The 14355-nt window shown below is 44.5% G+C and overlaps 1 long non-coding RNA gene across 3 annotated transcripts in view; it reads left to right on the plus strand.

Annotated features, from left to right (window-relative positions):
- Positions 1-13030: 13030 nt before the first annotated feature.
- The window catches only part of LOC135983698 (uncharacterized), a 49190-nt gene continuing 47865 nt past the window's right edge, over positions 13031-14355 (plus strand). For all 3 annotated transcript variants that reach the window (XR_010601441.1, XR_010601442.1, XR_010601443.1), the window contains exon 1: positions 13031-13162. This is a non-coding gene — a long non-coding RNA (uncharacterized LOC135983698). The remainder of the gene's footprint in view (positions 13163-14355) is intronic.

Raw genomic sequence — 14355 nt, forward strand, 5'->3', positions numbered from 1 at the left:
TTCATGATGATTAATTAGAGTAGGGTTACCATACGTCCTCTTTTTCCCGGACATGTCCAACTTTTTGGCACTCAAACCCCCGTCCGGGGGGAATTGCCAAAAAGCTGAACATATCCGGGAAAATGCCGGCCGCATATAGGGTTACCATATCTAACAAATAAAAAAAAAGAGGACCCTCCACGGGCCCTGGCCCTGCCCATTTCCCCACCCCCGGCCCCGCACAACTCCGCCCCTTCCCCGCCCTAACTCCGCCCCCTCCTCCCTTCCACTCCCAGCCACGCGGAAAGGGCTGCCCGAGCGCTACCGGCTTCACGGTTTGCCAGGCAGCCCCCAGACCCTGCGCCCCTGGCCGGCGCTTCCCCAGTGCAGCTGGAGCCCGGGAGGGGAAGCGCCCAGCCGGGGGTGCAGGGTCTGGAGGCTGCCCGGCAAACTGTGAAGCCGGTAGCGCTTGGGCTTCGGGCAGCCCCCTTGCCTCCGGACCCTGCGCCCCCAGCCGGGCACTTCCCCTCCCGGGCTCCGGCGGCGCAGGGTCCGGAGGCATGGGGGCTGCCCGAAGCCAGTAGCGCTCGGCTCTTAAACAGAGCCGAAGAGTTGGGGAGGAGCAGAGCCGCCGTGGCCGGAGGCTCTGCTCCTCCCCTGACTCTTCGGCTCTGTTTAAAAGCCGGGCTGCCCGAGCGCTACCAGCTGCGGGCAGCCCCCATGCCTCCGGACCCTGCGCCGCCAGAGCCCAGGAGGGGAAGTGCCTGGCCGGCGGCTGGGGTCCGGAGGCAAGGGGGCTGCCCAAAGCCCATAGCGCTCGGGCAGCTCGGCTCTTAAACAGAGCCGAAGAGTCAGGGGAGGAGCAGAGCCGCTGCGGGAGGGGAAGTGCCTGGCCGGCATTTTCCCGGACATGTTCGGCTTTTTGGCAATTCCCCCCGGACGGGGGTTTGAGTGCCGAAAAGCCAGACATGTCCGGGAAAAAGAGGACGTATGGTAACCCTAAGATGTGGTAACCCTAAATTAGAGTATCATAGTATTGCAAACTCTTGCAATTTTATCATGAGACTTGAAATATTTGGTGGTTTTCTTACAGCCCCAGCTCTTGGAACTGAGTGAATAGAAAAGAATCTCCGCTTACATTTAAAAACAATATATATATAGCCCCTGTGATTGCAAAGAAAAATTTAAATGCATGAGCTGAGTATGGCCCAAGAGTTTAAAAACCAGAAGGCAAATAAAAAGGAAGCCATTTATTTAAAAAAAAAAATGATTTTGGGGAGCCTGACTTCTGATTTTTATTTATTTATTTTTTTGAATGCCTTGGCTTGGCAATATTGCCATTGTCAGCATCTTTTCTTGGCGAGGAGGTTGTGATTTCCAGTGCATGATGCCAGCCCCACCAGCATTATCCATGCCTTTGTAACCTTCACATTGGATTACTGCAGTGGGGTTACAATGGAAGACCACTCAAAGTTTTAGGTAGTATAAAATACAGCTGGCTATATAGCTGTGTTTCATGATGTAGCATAATACACCTTTATTGCAGAGAATAGAGTGGTCTTATTAGTTTCCAGCTGCAATTCAAAGCATTGGCTGCCTGATTTTTTTTTTTTAATAGTTTGGGGTCCTGTATATCTTTGAGGCCAACTTTCTCTGTGGTGTAGCTCAAACAAGTAAGCTCAGCTGAGACACGTGAACTGACTATGCCTAGAATTCAGCAGGGTGTTCTCATTTAAGACCATTAAGTACTGGAAATTGCTTGGTCCAACAGCACCGGAATTTGATGCTGCAGGCATACTATGAAGCCTATATAATAAGCTTTTTCGGGAGGGAAGTGAGGACGTTGAAGAAGCAGAGGATTGTAGGTTGGGGAGCCGTTTTAATGTTCTTCTTTACATTTTGTTAATTATCAGTTACTATTGTTCCATATCTGTTTGTTCTTTGAAGACACATTTTTTGGATGTGGACCTAGAGATGTAATAGGCACAACTATACAAGAACACTTTTTTGAAGGGAGCTATTTACAAACTATGCAAATTGGACTTGTTTCAGGCATTAAGTTTTTAATCATTAGTAATGTTGATTTGTAGTCACTGGGTATTAGAGGCTATAGGAGCTAAATGGCATTTAATAAACCTTTCTATTTCTACTGTCAGTTCAACAAGACTATTGAGATGTCCTATTGCAAATAGCAAAATGCACTTTGTGTTTTTTCAGTTTGTGGTGTCCTACTCCAGGATAATGAGAATGAAGAAATGGGTTTGATTTGGGATCTGCACACCAACTTCTATCACTGTAGACAGGGCCGGCTATACCTTTTTTGCCGCCCAAAGCAGCAAAAAAAAGTGCCGCCCCGCCCTGCCGAACCCCCCCCCCCACCGAGTGCTGCGCCGCCAAACCCCCCCCCGCCGAGCCCCGCCCCGCCGAACCTCTCCCCCCCCCCCCCCCCCATGGAGCGCCGCACTGCTGAAGCCCCCCGCGCGGAGCGCCACCGAAACCCCCACGGAGCACCATGCTGCCGAACCCCTCCCCGTGGAGCGCCGTGCCGCTGAATACCCCCGCCGAGCGCCGCGCTGCCCCCCCACCACAAGATTGGCCGCCCCTTACCGGGTGCCACCCCACGCATGAGCTTGGTTGGCTGGTGCCTGGAGCCGGCCCTGACTGCAGATCTTTGTAGGCAGAGGGCCTCCAGTAGCAGAGTCAGCCCAGCAGGGAGCTGTGGTAGTGAAAAATATCCGCAGACTCCTCTGGTACAGAAGAGTGGCAGGGGCCATCACAGTCACGCAAAGTAGGCATTATTGGGTGTGAAGGGATCATTGCAAGCAGCTAGGCCAACGGTCTGATTCAGCACATCCCTGCTGAACTATCTGCCCATTGGGATCCCACCAACGTGACAGATAAGATCTGCCTTCTTTTAGTGGATACTTAAAGAGTGGGTGAGGCACTGTCTGCCCTCCTCTAATAATGAACTTCCCCTAGGTGCAGTGGCACTGGCTAGTGTTTGGAGGTACACTTTGCACCTTTCTCTTTATAGAGAAATAGAGGCTGTATAGAGGCTGAATCTGACTCACCAAAGCCATTTGAGTCTGTGTGTTGGCTGTATCACTAAAGACTTTCTATTTTTTAATTAGAGAGGAATGATCATCTCTCCCAGCTGGGGATACTTGCAAATAAATCCTATCACAATCTTTTGGGTTTGGTAGATATTACTCATTTCAGCCAGGTAGAAAGGAAGCACAGATCTGATGAAACAGTGTGAAAAAGATAGACAATGCTAACATACTTTTCAGTTCACAATGTGTGACCCATGATGATGGAACACCACAGAGCATACCATAATTCTTAATAGGACACCCAACTCACAATGAATGGGAAACATCTCATGACTCTCATACTTAGAAGATCTGCATAGTGTGAGTAGAGGATTTGCTGAACATTTGAGCAGCGCTTCCCCGTAACTTTTCATTCTGAGGTAACCATAATCTGTTATTTGGTCACATTTTCTCACAAGCATCTCTTAATATACAAGAAACCCAGGCATCAAACACACAACACTGTTTTGGCTTTTGTGGGTAGGAGAAAGTGGTATGTAAGAGGCATTTTGTTTGAAAGGAGACTTCAAGGTACTTATTGTAGACATGCAGTCATTGTCAGTTTACCAGTCCATGCACAAAATCTATTCCCTTATCCTTTGCTCTCCACTAGGTGGCTTGATCAGCATCAGCCCAAATAATCAGGGAGTTGTATTAGGGTTACCATATCTATTAAATAAAAAAAGAGGACCCTCCACGGGCCCTGGCCCCGCCCATTTCCCCACCCCCAACCCTGCCCAACTCTGCCCCTTCCCAGCCCTAACTCCGCCCCCTCCTCCCTCCCACTCCCAGCCACGGGGAAAGGGCTGCCCCAGCGCTACCGGCTTCACGGTTTGCCGGGCAGCCCCCAGACTCTGCGCCCCCGGCCGGCGCTTGCCCAGCGCAGCTGGAGCCCGGAGGTGAAACTCCCAGCCGGGGGCACAGGGTCTGGAGGCTGCCCGGCAAACCGTGAAGCCGGTAGCGCTTGGGCTTCGGGCAGCCCCCTTGCCTCCGGACCCTGGGCCCCTAGCCGGGCACTTCCCCTCCCGGGCTCCGGCGGTGCAGGGTCCGGAGGCATGGGGGCTGCCCGAAGCCGGTAGCGCTCGGGCAGCCCGGCTCTGTTTAAGAGCCGAAGAGTCAGGGGAGGAGCAGAGCCGCCATTTTCCCGGACATGTTCGGCTTTTTGGCAATTCCCCCCGGACGGGGGTTTGAGTGCCGAAAAGCCGGACATGTCCAGGAAAAAGAGGACGTATGGTAACCCTAGTTGTATCCAATTCTCCCGTGCCATTCTCCTGTGCTGAGCAGATCTTGGCACAGGAAAAATTTGGTCTAATATCTCGACAGTGCACTATAGGTATAAAGAGGCATTAATATGTTCAGGAGTTTCCTTTACCTGTTTTCCATCACGACACCAAAAATAATTCGACTGGCATCATCTGTAATGGCCGCACAACGCACATTTGGCTTATTTTTTAATCGCTTCGTAACCTACAAATTTAGAAAAACATGCACTTTTAGTATCTGCCACACATAAGATAAATGAAATGAGTGGCAAAGTCATATGTTTCTAATGAGTATTTAAGAGAATCGGGTATGAAAAAATATCAAACATTCCATTTTACATGGTTTAATATTTCTGCTCATAGAAAGATCTGATGTGCATTAAGGTATTAAGCAGCTTTTTGGAGTAAACTTAAACACTGCTATAGATCTTAACTGTTATAACAAGATCTCAAAGACTAGTTCATATTATCTTTTTCAGCAAGTTTCACATTTTCTTCTGTTTGCATACTGTTCATGAAGAGGTTGGCAAAACTGATAGTATTTTTTTAGAAATATTTTGGTTGTAAAAGTGGCTTTTTTTTTTTTTTAGCAACCACTTTCTCGCATGAAATTGCATTTAAAGTTGCAAAAAAAAAAAGGTTACCTTTCCAGCTTCTAAGTTCCACAATGTTATGTAGCTGATTTTCTCATCATCACTGTAGTTGGAAAGCACCAGGTGGCTTCCAGTATAGGTCAAAGCAGCATTGTGTAAGAAGAGCATGGACGTTCTACTTTCAAGAGTGTGGAGATGGGACAGGGTTTGCAAACTGAACACAGAAAGATAGTGTGCATAGTATGAACACACTGTTACCTAGGAGAAGAAGACCTCTGCCGTTTCAGTCACAAGTTTAAGTACTCATCTGCCTTCAGATTTCTTTCATTTCTTTTCTCTCTCTTTTTAACTTCTTTAGATTTAACCAAACAAGATTTTATGAAACACAGAAACTTCCAGAGAAACTCATCTTTCTGTTTCTTTAGAAATAATTCTTACTGCATTTTGACCCCAAAAGCAATTAGTAGTATTGGTGTTGGTCAAAAAAGAATGGACTCTAGAAGCTAAGTGCCTCTAATGACTTGTTGTAGAGTTCTGTAGCTTAAACATAAACCTTTGCATATGGCTGCACCTATGGACTTATCTCAATGACCACATTCTCTGAAGAAAAGATTACAGTCAACCTCTCTGTTGGCTCAGTGCTATAATGACAGAACACTATTAACGCACTTGGAGAGGATGGGTATTGCAAACCAGACTGGGAAATTTTTAAAAACTAAAACCATTAACGGTACACAGGAAATGTGTTATGTACACAGAGTCAAAAAAGGCTGCATAACAACCTGGCTATTTATACAGACTTTAAAGAAAGAAATTCAGACTGCAGTACTCCAGAACTGCAAACATTTTGCTACAAGTTAAAAATTTGTTCTTAGGATTCCCAAATGGAGAAAAAAAATTGCCAATTAATTATCCTTACATTTTAACCCTTAGCAACTAGTGACACCCCACTGCCCATGCAAAATCGAGTTTTTGCTTAGTCATGAACATTATTATGTTCTCCCCTGAAAACTCTTACCTATTTCAAGCTCTTCTTGAGAAGCAGATCATGATGGAACCAATGGAGTGAACATAACATAGAAGGGGCATATAAGAAAAATGAAAATGCAAAGCAAGACAAAGGCATTTGTTCAAATGTTTGCGGTGACATATAACCCGCTCATGAGTATTAAAAAATGCATGTCAGTAGCCAGAACCAAATTTTGGTGGTTAAGAAAAATTATGTTGTAAATATAGGATTGTTTTGTCACGTAACTCTACATCACATCCAATGATGAAATCATTTGTGCTGCACCATGGGATGCCATTTTTTAATAATTTGCATGAGGACAAAATTGATTATTTGTATACTAGTCCCCACAATGTGTAAGACACCATGCAAACATATGAAGACACAATCCCACCCCAAAGAGTTTAAAGTTCTAGGCCCCAATTCTACAAATACTTACCTAACCACAATGGAACAATTCATGTGCGTACTGTTACCTATACACATGTTTAGCAGATTGCGGTCTACAGTGTAGCCTCTCAGCATTCCTGGAAGGGTAATTGTGAGGTTTAATTAATGCACGCTTGTAAAGCGCTTTGAGAGCCTCAGATGAAATGCATTATATAAATACAAAGTATTAACATTACAATAGAAAATATAATGTACTTATGCTATTATTCCTCACCTTTTCATCTCCACTGAGCAGGTACTGATCAATAGCATTGTACTTCTCATTAGCAAGTTGCTGTAGCTTCTCCAGCTCCTGTTTTACCTCATTCTCCAGCCTCCTTTTCTTTGCAGTCTTACTTTCATTACGTCTTTCCCAGGGCCTCTGAAGTACTAAAATAACAGGATTGATGGGAGGAGCAGGGCTAGAGCTTCTATGGGAGACATCTTATTAAAACAAAAGGTAAGTCTGCTGTCTGTTTGCTGTATTACTGAAGCAAAATCCCACACAGGGAACGCAGCACAACTCAGTAACATGGAGTCACTATAGCCTTAAGGCTTCTATCTAATTTAGTCTATGCTCATCACTATGGTAATTTAAGTAGGTTTTAGCAATTTGGGTCTTAAGTAATTCCCATGAACTAGCCATGGCGGATTCAAGATTACACCTCTGCATTCACTTAGAAGTCAAAACAGAAACGTTTGGATTTTATGATTACTCTTCATCTCTTTGACTGAAAAATCTTTTGGTTAGGGCAAAACTGCGTGGAGAAGTGCATGTAGCTGAGAGGTAATATCTTTTATGGGACCAACTTCTGGTGGTGAGAGAGACATAAGCTGAAGAAGAGTTCTATGAAAGCTCAAAAGAGTGTCTCTCTTAGAAGTTAGTCCCATAAAAGATATTACCTCACCCATCTTTTCTTTGAGATGTGCACGTATTTTAAAATTATTTTTTCTAGCTGAACAACATATAGATAGCCAAGGAAGCACCATGCCACTCTAGCAACAGATCACTTAGACATCCTTGGTGTCATTCCCAGAAACCCAACTATGAACCATGTGATGCCTCTGACTGTAGCTGCGATGGGCCACCTTGAGTAGCTTCATCAATATCGCTGTCAGGGCTTCCTAGCGAAGCTGTTGCGGATGCTGTCCGACTTAGTAACCAAGTTCACAAGTCTCATTGTGTTGGGATAGATCAACATCCATCCAGACAATGTCTGATTCCATGACACAAACTCTATCTGAGCTCTCTACCTCAGGCACCCACCCACACATCAGTAATCCGGCAGGTTAATTTTGCCTGAACAGAGCCTTCAAGTTTCAAACTATCTCAAGTTGGAGTGAATAATAGGCTCCAGTTCTTATTTACTGATGCAGCCTAGGAAGATCTCCATTTAGGAGCATTATAGATGCATGCATTATAACTAGGGCTGTCGATTAATTGCAGTTAACTCGCACAATTAACTCAAAAATATTAATCGCGATTAATTGGAATTTTAATCACACTGTTAAACAATAGAATGCCAAAGAAGTGTATTAAATATTTTTTGATGATTTTCTACATTTTCAGATAGATTGTATTCTGCGTTGTAATTGAAATCAAAGTGTATTGTGCTCACTTCATATTATTTTTATTACAAATAGTTGCATTATAAAAACGATAAACAAAAGAAATAATATTTTTCAATTCACCTCATACAAGTATTGTAGTGCAATCTCTTTATTGTGAAAATGCAAATTACAAATGTAGATTTTTTTTGTTACATAACTACACTCAAAACCAAAACTATGTAAAACTTAGAGCAAGTCCACTCAGTCCTACTTCTTGTTCAGCCAATCACTAGAAAAACAAGTTTGTTTTTATTTACGGGAGATATGCTGCCTGCTTCTTATTTACAATGTCACCTGAAAGTGAGAACAGGCATTTGCATGGCACTTTTGTAGCCAGGATTGCAAGATATTTACATGCCAGATATGTTAAATATGCGTATGCCCCTTTATGCTTCGGCCACCATTCCAGAGGACATTCTTCCATGCTGATGATACTCGTTAAAAAAATGTGTTAAATAATTTGTGACTGAACTCCTTGGGGGAGAATTGTATGTCTCCTTCGGTTTTGCCTTCATTCTACCATATATTTCATGTTATAGCAGTCTTGGACGATGACCCAGCACATGTTCATTTTAAAAACACTTTCACTGCAGATTTGACAAAACGCAAAGAAGATACCAATGTGAGATTTCTAAAGATAGCTACAGTACTTGCCCAAGGTTTAAGAATCTGAAGTGCCTTCCAAAATCTGAGAGTGATGAGGTGTGGAACATGCTTTCAGCAGTCTTAAAAGAGCAATATTCCGATGGGGAAACTAAAGCACCCAAAGCACCAAAAAGAAAATCAACCTTCTGCTGGTGGCATCTGACTCAGATGATGAAAATGAACATGTGTCAGGTCACACTGCTTTGGATCGTTATCAAGCAGAACTCATCATCAGCACAGCTGGCACATAAATATCTTGCGACGCTAGCTACAACAGTGACATAAGAACACCATTCTCACTTTCAGATGACATTGTAAATAAGAAGTGGGCAGCATTATATCCTGCAAATGTAAACAAACTCGTTTGTCTTAGCGATTGGCTGAACAAGAAGTAGGACTGAGTGGACTTGTAGGTTCTAAAGTTTTACATTGTTTTGTTTTTGAATGCAGTTATTTTTTGTACACAATTCTACATTTGTAAGTTAAACTTTCATGATAAAGAGATTGCACTACAGTACTTAGGTGAATTGAAAGATACTATTTCTTTTTTAAAGTGTAAATATTTGTAATAAAAAATAAAGTGAGCACTGTACACTTTGTATTTCATGTTGTAATTGAAATAAATGTATTTGAAAATGTAGAAAACATCCAAAATATTTAAATAAATGGTATTCTATTATTTAACAGCACGATTAATCGCATGATTAATCACGGTTAATTTTTTTAATCGCTTGACAGCCCTAATTATAACACTATAGGTGAAAAATCCCTGAGGAAAATATCTTTATGTATAGAAATAAATTTTACATGGCCATTTAAAGTCTGGAGTTTGCGCCAATATAATAATAGTAAATCATGTAACCAATATTACATTCAAATAACATTAAGAGCTACATTGTAGCATTAAGGGATAATTATACATTGTGGGCAGTGCTAAGCCACTCCGTCCACCAGGCAGTGTTGATCGGCCCTATGTCTCAAGCTCTTGGGGACAGCCACCACTGCACCAATCTGGAAGAAGAGACAGTGTGCACTCCCTTCTGTGGCTGTCTGGTGCAGAAATGGGGGGTAGCTACTGCTGCTTCTCCTCAACTCTCCTTTGACAGCTACTGGTACTTGTTCTTGTGATCAGGGGAACACAAGGGCTGCAAGTGCAGCCAGTCCTTGCCTGGGTGCAGAGGCTCTTTGCTCCCTCTCCTCCTTATGCTCTTAGGGTGTGGCTACACTGCAACTAGACACCTGTGGCTGAGCCACCTTGCAGGGTCCTAGAGCCCAAACTCCAGGACAAGCCCGAACATCTGTATTACAATTAAACAGCCCCTTAGCCCAAGCCCTATGAGCCCGAGTCAGCTGGCATGGGCCAGACACAGGTTTTTAATTGCAGTGTAGACATACCTTAGGCAGGGGCTAGTCACAGCCTGGCCCTAAACGTATTAGCCAAACCAAGAAATTTGCATGTGAAGGTTATGACTTTAAATGAATAATCCAAATTTCAGTGCCAAATGCATGACTCTAGACAATGGTCATTTCAATTGTCACTCTACAGCCTTAAGTTAAAATGAGGCATTTGTAACCTGTTGTTCCCTTCCCTCTTTTCCTTTTGGACAGAATATCCTTGTACAGGGTCCTGGTGTCCTTAGACATGAGATGGCCAAGCAGAATGGGTTGCGGGGGAGCCCTTGTCTTTGTACTCTCGTTTTATCCGATCCTTTACAAATCCAGTTTCCATATTCCAAATGAAAAAATGGTCTCTGAAAATATCAGAATATGCTTTTACCCGCATGATCCAGCAGTAACTGAGCTTAGCAGAACAGTTTTCTCTGGTCTCACAAAGACTAGAAGGGCCTGAATTAGCCAAACAGGCACAGGGAAGTGTAAGTTGTACTTCTCTGCTCCACTGAGGACCCTGGTACTGCAACAGGAATTTATCTCAAGAGAGGTATTGCCTTTCATTTGGGGCTCCATAGCAGCCCTGCTGGTGAGGCTGCTGAGGAGATGTGTGGATTCAACCTCCAGGTGCCGTAACACCCCCCCCAACACACACACACCCCATTCTTTGGCCTGCAGTCATCCCCTCTGCTCCCCCAACACAAAAGAGGTTATGACCACTTTCTGTCCCTTCAATCTACTCTCCTGCAGATTACCTGCCTCAGGGGCCCTCTGTCAGTGTTTACACTGGCCAAGATATACAATTCACCTTAAGGAATCTTTTCAACTGATGTTGGCTGGCATCACAAAGATGGGGTACAAATTCCTGTTCAAACTGAGGTAAATGGGAGTTTTGTCACTGAGTATTATGGAAGCACATTTCCACCTCAGATGCAGTATATATGCAAAGAATTGCTCATGTTCAGTTTTCAGCTTTACTTTGAGGCACATTCCACTAGACTTTCACTTTTTCCCCCCTCAGATCAATGTTGGCCCTTTATTTTTCTGGGGGAGCAACTTTAGCCAGTTTTGATGTGTTCTAGGTAGTAGAATAAAGCAGTTTCAGACAAAGAGGACGGAAACCTCCAAGCTCCCTGGATTCTCTCCAGATACCATGGGGGATGGGTCTTTATACAGAATACATTTTGAATCTGTAAGCTCAGCAAGGCAGGAAGTTTTCCAGATTTTTTTTTAAAACAACTGGAAAAAGACAGCAAAATCAACAGGGCTAAATTCTGCCATCTGTTAAACCCTGCAGTCTCACTGATGTCAATGAGACAGTACAGGTTTCAATGAGGACAGAAACAAGTATGTCTAGGTCAGATATCAATGAGTCCAAGCTTCTAGTGATTTTTAAGGAGATGTGTATTAATGCCCTATGCCAGCAGTTTTCAAACTTTAATAACCCAAGGACCCCCATTTTGATTTAAAATTCTGCCGCGGACGCCCAAGCACCCTGCTCAGCCCCAGGCCCCGCCCCCACTCCACCTCTTCCCACAAGTCCCCACCCCTGCCACACCTCTTCCTGCTCTCACTCCACCCCTGCCCCTCCTCTTCCCCATCTCTTTCCACCTGCTCCCCCAAACGCCCCGGTCAACTCTGGGGAACGGCTGTTCTGCGGCATGCAAGAGACATTGGGAGGAAGCGGGGAGGAGTTCATCAGCAGAGCCGGTGGCCCCGGACATGATTTTGCCCCCTCCCCGAAGTGAGCCCCGTCCCTGCTCCTCCCTCTCCCTCCCAGTGCCTCCTGCATGCCGGGGAACAGCTGTTCTGTGGGGTGCAGGAGCTGCTGGGAGGGAGAGGGAGGAGTTGATCAGTGGGGCCTATGGACCCCCATCTGCAGAACCCAGTTTGAGAAAAGCTGCCCTATGCTAATGAGAATATTTCATAATTGCATCTTACAAAAAAAGCAGGAGAGTTGACTGAACTATGAAACCCACAATCATTGTATTAATGTGTAGTTAACTATACAGAACATGAACTTATGATTTTGTTATTTTATATGTACCAGTTTAGATCTTCATGTATTAGCTGTTCAGTAATAGAAATGAACTCTTACCTATTCTCGGAGAGGCCGAATAACAGACCTCCCTCAAGAATCTTGTACTCGTTATTTTGGCAAGAAATAATGTAAATGCCTGTCTTTTTCTTTATATACTTCTTTTTCAGAAGATCATAAGTTAACAGGGTCTGGAAAATCAAAAAAGAAACTATATTGTCTGCTTTGTATGATGATTAATATATGTAAATATCTTCTTGTGCATGTTAGCATCAGGTTTAATACAAATAACTGAAAGAGGTGCATGTGCACTTACTCCAACACATTGTGATGCGGCGCCTGTAGGGTTAATAGAGCCCTAGGGAGGCTGTGCAGGAAGGAGCCAATCAGAGAAGGGCTGAGGGGAGCAGCCAATCAGGGCCTGACAGGCCCTATAAGAAGAGCTTCAGGGCAGAATAGCTTCAGACACTTCCTGTAGCTTGTGGAGCAAGGAGAACTGGCTGCCTTGCAGGCTGAAGGCAATATGCACCCTGACGGAGCATTGCTACAGGCAGGGACCTAGCTGCTAAAGGCAGCTCCTGGTGGGCTGCAGGGATCTGCAGGCTGAGGCCCTGAGGCAAGGGCAAAGAGGGTGCTGGGGTTGCAGAGAAGTGGCCCAGGGAAATCTACTGAGGAGTTGGAGAGGGTGCTGCAAGCAATGGCCTTCTACAGGGTCCCTGGTCTGGGACCTGGAATAGTGGGTGGGCCCGGATTTCCCCCACCCCCTTGCTACTGGGGAAGTGGCTAGATAGTAGACTGCAGTTGCCACTGAGAGAAGTGGCTGGACAGGGATTGCAGAGATTTCCTCCAGAAGGGGGGAAACACAGAGTGTGGCATATTTGTAGGGCTGAGTCACTGAAGAGAACACCGTGGTCCTTGGAGGGAGGAAGTGGTGATGGGTGGAGCACCACCAGAGCAGGGCGCACTGGCTGCTAGAGATAATTCCTGTATTGGCTGGAGGAGGTGCCGGAGTGGTGAGTGAACCCCTGTTCACGTTATTTTTTCTGAATAAATCTCCATTTAGTACCTGAAAAATTGGTCTTGAAGCCTCTGTAAAGGAAGCCATCCCTTTGTAGGTAAGTTCAAAGAGTTTCATGTCTCTAACCAGCACAACGTCTGTGTTCTCCACCAGTCTTCTCTCCACTGTTACTGCCTTGCTTTTGCACTTTGATTTCACTATGATCCACACTAATGACTCCAGAGTTCAGACTTCTGCATACAACATACCTTTAAAACAACATTAATAATAAATGTGTGGTTCATAAACATCAACCTACAGAGCAGAGCCTTCAATCATTTAGCCAAGCATATAGCAGATATTCACCAGCGGGGAATTCCTGGCCTCACTGAACTCAACTGGGAGTTTTAGCATTGACTTCAGTGGGACCCAGGATCTCACCCTAGATGCTCTGATTACAGGTTTTGGGGCATTACTAGGTGCAACTTGGTTTGCACAGAGTTATGGCTCATGATGTTGCTTCATGTTGTGATCTCGCATAATCAGTAGTGACATAAATAGCGATAATTTAGAATGGGTGGCAGTCTTTGCACGCAAAAAGCCTGTTTAGGGACCAAATGAGAATTCAGGTGGAGAATCTGGGCAGTCATCCCAGATCACAGCTGAAACCATGTTTTTAACAACACAGTGTAATCAAAACCTCTCCACACTGCTGTAAATGAAAACTTAAGTAATTGCAATATTCAGTCTTAATTGGTGGACTAGTTAGGAGAACATAAAAAATGAGATCAGTTAGTAGCTCCACTTTTGGTAGAGACAATATTAAACAGGAATTATAGTAGAGCTCTCCTTTGTACATAATGGGGACCCTCCCCTGCCCTTCCAGACTACTGGTTCTGAGATTGATCCTGCATTCTTTTGGGAGAGAAGATATTAAAGTCTGGAAGATTTGTTAAAGAGACTTTGGGTTACAACCTCTTTAAATAAAGAGAGTTTACTGCTTATGAAAGGAACTGGATTCAACCTAAAAGAGTCAAGTTCTCTGTTTATCTACAGAACAGAGATCGCATAGGTGGCAGCAGTGAAAGCTCCACATTGCTCTGCCAGCGTGCCCCAGACCTGACCTGGAGGGACCACCTCTAGAAGGAAGAGGATAGTTTGGTTTTCATGCCCATAATTTATCTAAGGCTGTCGATAACAGTGGGAACTAGATTGGGACCAGCAATTTATTTCACCTAGGGCACAAAACAGTTGTCAGATGAGAATATACAGTAACTGATTTGGACTGACAAGCCTGTTATGAGAACAAAA

This window comes from Chrysemys picta, chromosome 5, assembly GCF_011386835.1.
Source record: "Chrysemys picta bellii isolate R12L10 chromosome 5, ASM1138683v2, whole genome shotgun sequence".
NCBI lineage: Eukaryota > Metazoa > Chordata > Testudines > Emydidae > Chrysemys > Chrysemys picta.